We start from the raw sequence: 6000 nt of genomic DNA on the forward strand, positions 1-6000 counted from the left end.
CCTTTTAACAGTCACATCTGTTCCCCTGAGCTGTGTTTGTGCAGTACATCGGCTTCCTCAGAGATTCCTTCAGAGAACAGAAATACAAATAAAACCCCTCCGCATACTTTACTAATTATGACAAATACTTGGCTCATATTTACAACCTCAATTCTATGTTGTTATTATTATTATTATTATTATTATTATTATTATTATTATTATTATTATTATTATTATTATTATTATTATTATTATTATTATTATTATTATTATTATTATTATTATTATTAATAATAATAATAATAGTTTAAAATAATAAATGATAATTGTAATTGTATAATATTAATTAATATGATAATAATAATTCATAAGTTGTTCAGTCTATTTTCCATAAACGCTCCTCACAGGTGGAGAGCAGGAATATGTGTTCACTCCTGAACACACGCTGTCTCTGTGTGAGTCGTCCCAGCGCTCGCATGGGCACCGAGCTCCTCTCTCTCCATCCCTCGCTTAAGTATCGATTGAGCTGTGCAGTATTACAGAAACACTTGAATCTCAGGTGGCAGGAATGTGTACAATTGATCTCTTCCACTGTGGCTCCCAGCAGTGGCTTTTTGCTTCACAACACAGAGCACCACAGGAAGAGCCAGTCGAACACGCTGAAACACAATCACTACAGACTAAGAGGGGCTGCCCCACTCTGCCCAGCCACTGTCACATTTTCATGTAGTGCTGTGAGCCTCCCTTCTATAAGCCTTGTGTTGTTTTTTTACCACATTACCAACACACTGGTTTTAGAGTCGCATGTGCAGCTTACGCACACATTCATCAGGACGTTTTTATTTTAGCATCCTTTCAGCTCTTTTACTCAGAATCTCAGCTAACCTGGTTTCATTTTGCTGCATCATGGGGTCCATCAGCAAACAAACATCCCTTTCGTTAGCCGTGAGCCACTCCCGCCCACTTGCGGAACACTTGCATGCACAGCTGCTGCACTGGAGACAATAATAATAGTTTAGATCAATTTTTATTCTGGGGTGGAGACGATTTACTGTGAGTTTTCTTTTTATAGAGTTTCCAGGACTCAAAGAACAACCTTTATGAAAACAGAGGATATTTTTGTCTCCATCAGCGTGCATAGCTTACTAAAGTAATTAACTAAATATTAATTGTGGTGTCTAGCAGGTTAGAATGGGTCATGACGTTTGTGAGTTAAGCACACTTTTATTCCTCCACTTCTTCCCTCACGAGTGCAATCTTCTGTCCCACAGCGTGGAGGTCGCGTTGAGATGAAGCTGCACAAAAGTGATCTTGGGAAGTTGGAGCCCCCTCCCACATCCCGGCCTTGTGCTGTCAGCCCTCCTGAGTCGATACAAACCGTAGCCTGGGGCCTGGCGTGGACTCCCCACTGCGGTCCTGGCCTACTGCTGGGAGATCAAAGCGCGGCGGAGGAGAACAATGGTGAGCCTCATTTAGCCGGACGCCGTTCACGTCCCCTGAATGCACCGCCACACCTGCCCGCGCGGTCACTCACGCTCAGGTGACGGACTCGCTCGGATTTCTGCTCTCGGGATGAAATATTTGCTGATTTCACATTGAAAACATGTCAGACAGTCATTGTATGGACACGCGACGCTTTCATTTTCAGTTTACATAAACCTCTCCTCCGCTTCGGCCTTTTCTTCCAGCCGCTTTTTGCCGGTTTTTATCTTCCTGGTGGTTCTCATCGTGTTTCCTTTGGAAAATGGAGCCTGTCCTCAGCGTGTACACAGCTGGCTGGAAGACAGGACCCCCAGATTGGAAGTACAAACATGATTTTTCAGGCCTGTACACTGTCACCGCTATCAGACACCAGCAACCGAAATCTAGTAGGAAATATCCATCCTGCCCAAAATCCCAAACCTTTTCTCATGTTTGCTCTCCCTTTGAGTTAAGTGTGCTTATTCCCTGAATTAGACTTAGTCTTTGCACGGCTTATTTTTATGGTGCTGCGATCTGGACACTATCCAAATGTCAAGGTCAATTATCTTGAAGTTCATCTGCTCCTTGGCTTTTGTATGGTGAGAAAGAGCAGCCCGGGCCCATATTGCGTTTCATGACCTATTGTGTCGAAGGGAGTACCCAGACAAACAGGTGGGAGTCCTAATGTGAGGTCCTCGTGGACTCGACTCGCCAAACTTGAGGCTCCCTCGCCCGCGCTTTAATAAGGCACTCATGCTTGCAGAACGGCCACAGTGCTCTGCTTCCCTCATCATCCGATGGGAGCCTTCAGGGATGCTAATGAACATACAGTGAGGGTTTGTCTCACGCACAGTGCTCCTGCTATCAGTGTCTCCCAGTTTATCATCACCACTGAAATTACAGGGCCATTTTACTGGGCTTTTACCACAAGGCGGACATTTAGTCCATTGTGATGCTAATTCTTTAAAATTTGATGTCTAGGGTTTGTTCTTTCAGGTCAGAGTAGGACTGTGAGACTGGCTCTTTTGACAGAGTACAAGCACCTTTTTTGTTACGGGGGATGAAACCCGCAGCCACGGCTCGTCCTCATTGGGCCCCGAAGGCAAATTCAATTTAATGTGCATTTCCATTTTGAGATGAATCACATGCTCTCCTTGTGTCGTACAGTAGAATGGAGACAGATCATCTTTCTTTGGTTTTAAAGAACAGCTTCGAGATTAAATGGGCTGATTGCGGCCCTTTCACCATCAGAATTACACTTGTAACCCAAGCCAGGACTGTCTGCTCTGGGGCTTAAACACATACAGACTCGGGGACACTCTCTGTTAATGTCATCTCACAGATTCAGTTTCCCCGTCACGACCTTACCTCCAGTCCCACAACCTCTGACACATATTCTGATTCTTTCTCACCGCGTCAAGGCGCGCTAGCGAGATGGAGCGACGTTTAGCTCCAGCGAGGGTGAAGATATTGATATCGAGCGTCAAGATGAGGTGTCGGGCTGACTAGGAAGAAGCCCTTCAGCCCCTTGTCAGGTGTGTGCCGTTCCATAGGTGCTCCGGAGTGATGTCTTGACTTTATTGAATTTGTCATTTTCGGCCTGGGAGTGAAAAGGGCACCTGTGCGCCGCCGTGAGCCCCCCGTGCCAAGGCCGGCGTCCGCATCACGCCGTGACAGCTGATGCGCAGGGGCAACCCCGGAGCTGTTGGGCTTCTTTTTTTTTTTCCCTTTCTTTCTTCCTTTCTCGTTTGAAAGCGGCCCCGCCGGTCTCCGCGTACATTATTCAACAGGGAAACAGCTGAAAGGTTATTTACTTTGTCAATTTTCTCATAAAAGCCTCCTCGGGCACAAAAACGTCACCCGGGGTTACAGCAAGGAAAACATAGCTATTTCAGAGGCAGGTTCGGGCCTCAGTCAGGCTCAAATTGAAGACTTGTAGTTGTGGATACTGACCACCCACATCAGCGCTACATCAAAGCCACGGCCGGCTACAGTGGCTGAATATTCAGCCTTCATGTTATTGGACTGTTTTTCTACGCAGACACTAACTGTGGGAAAATAAAGACGCTCCGATAGAGATTTTGCTCTGTTCCTCTGTCTTTCATGGGGTCCAGTGTATCTAATGGGTCAGGATGAAAGACCTGCCACCCACTCGCTTGCAGAGAGTAGTCAAGTTTTCTCATTGGACACCTAGTTGTAGGCAAGAAGAAAATAGTTTCCTCTGAGAAATGTGTAATCAAATGTGAGATAAGGTAGACATGAGGTCATGGCAATTCCCACAATGTGCTGTTTGATACAGAGTGTGTGTCTGTGTGTGTGTTTGACTCCCACTGGGTTCACAGGGGTGTAAATGCTGTCCCTCATTGGATAAAAGCGCTTGCTAAATGACATGTGTTATGACTAGAGGGCTTCACGCACATGTGAGCCCGTCTGTGGGTCTGTCCGCACTTCCTTACCGGTCCGCGCCACCTGTGATTAATACAAAATATCCCAGATGCAGCAGGTTAATGTTTAATCAATCAAGTCAGAGAGGAGCCTGGTTTATTTTTAACCAGTGCATCACATTAAAAGCCAGAACTCTCTCTCTCTTTTGTTTTGGGCTACTCATTATAAATTTGAGGTTCACATTACTGACGTTTTGACATTCGTATGTGTGAATTATGGATCCTCCGTCGTGGTTCACGCTGAGCTGCTACTCTGTGGTTTGGCTGAAGCACCTGCAGAGTGGAATCAGCCCCACACTCAGCATTAAAGCTCTCTGAAGCCTGGTCAGTTTAGTAAATAATCGATCCCGAGAAAAGCAACAGATAAAATTGACTGACCCTCATATACTTAATTATTGCAGCTATTTGACCAAATAGCATTTTTCACGATGCTGTATGTCACAGCCCATCAATATTCCTTTAATCGCTGTTAGTTATTGCCCTACTTTGTTACTGCGGCGGATGGCCGGTCTCCAGTGGTCACTTTGGCCCAGGGCAGCGAGGGAATGAGATGCTAAATGGTTGCGCAAACAATTTGATTATGCTGTTTCATTCCCGTCATATAGATCTGCGGGGGCTGCTGATGCGCTGGTTTCTGCTGTACAGCGGAGTGCTGACCCGCCTCCCCTCACACCAGCAGCCCGGCGAGAGGCGGCTTGTTCTTCCCCCGCTGCTTCTCTGCAGGTCGGACTCGCAGCCTCAACCGCGGCGTCTGTAATACGAGGAGGAGAGTCGAGGGTTAACTCGCCTCGTCGCGGCAGACGACCTCAGCCGAGTGAAAAATGAGAAATGAGCGGGAGCGACCCCTCAGACCCAGTTGCCCAGTTCCCGAAATTAACATTTCAATTCAAAACCAATAATAACGCATTGTGTCGGGCATGAATGAGTGCTGCTGCAGAGGGAAGGCGATACCTCCTGTTCCTGTGTCAATGAAAAAGCTCCTTCATCTTCTGCTACAGGGCCCACACAGTCTGAGGTCAGCCAGTCAGCCTTGGTTACACTGCACAGGCATGCCTGGATGGATGGCTCCAGCTTCCTGGTGCCTTTACAAAAACCAGGAACTACAAGCACACACACACACACATGCACAGACACACACAAACACTAATGTCATGCTCTATGTGCAGTTGATGGCTCTCAAGTTCTGCCAAGAACTACTTAGCACATTAAAAGAAAAGTACTTGGAGTTCTTTAAAATTGCAGTGACTGACTATCACATGACCATTCGAGCCTCCGCAGCATATTGTGATTTGAAAGATAATCCTCGTATGAGTGTAAATAATCCCTTCGTGTGCATTCCACATGTTTTTCCTCCTGCAGGTTTGCTAGAGGTGCAGTCATACAGTTGTGACGCCTCGTCTTCACTCCGAACGAGGTTTACGCCGGACCGTCTCCGTTCACGTCAGACCCTGTGATGCCGCATTGACAGGAGACCCCAGGGGCTCAGTCGGGGGTCTCAGCCCAGCGCGCCGCGTCAGGGGTTTGCAGCTCCTCGGCTCTGGAGAACATGCACTGGCTCCGGGACTCTGCCAGGAAGGTGTCAGAGCCGACCTCTGCTGCACGCTGCCCTCCGTCACCGAGCAGATTATCCGTCTGGGAGGTAAGAGAGGGGCCAGAGGTGGATTCAAGTGGGAGCTGTGGGTGCAGGAGCCGTATCTGCTGGCCGTCGGCTCCAAGCGACGCAGGGCGGCTGGTTTGAGCGATTCCCTGGATGAACCTCACAGTGGACGGTGAGGAGGCCTGTCTGAGAGGCTTCACCGTCCAAAGCTTGCTGTTAAAATGCTACACATACAGTCAGCAGTGATGTAAATCGCATCCAAGCCCTAGGAAGTAGAGCAGCCTCATTAATGAGTGTAAAGAAATGTCACTAAATGTCCACTGAGTAAGTTTAACATACTAAGTCCACCGTGCATGTGCGTGAGATGCTTTCTCAGGCCATGCAGCATCTTTTGGCTCCAGTGCTCCCTAAGAGGCCAGCCCCACTAATAAGGCGCTGTTGGGATTGCCGCCCGCTTAGGTTGTCAATGAGTCTGTCTTGATCCGAGGATTAGGCCAGTCGTTCCAATTACAGCCT

This window comes from Betta splendens, chromosome 3 (genome assembly GCF_900634795.4).
Source record: "Betta splendens chromosome 3, fBetSpl5.4, whole genome shotgun sequence".
In the NCBI taxonomy this organism is placed as follows: domain Eukaryota; kingdom Metazoa; phylum Chordata; class Actinopteri; order Anabantiformes; family Osphronemidae; genus Betta; species Betta splendens.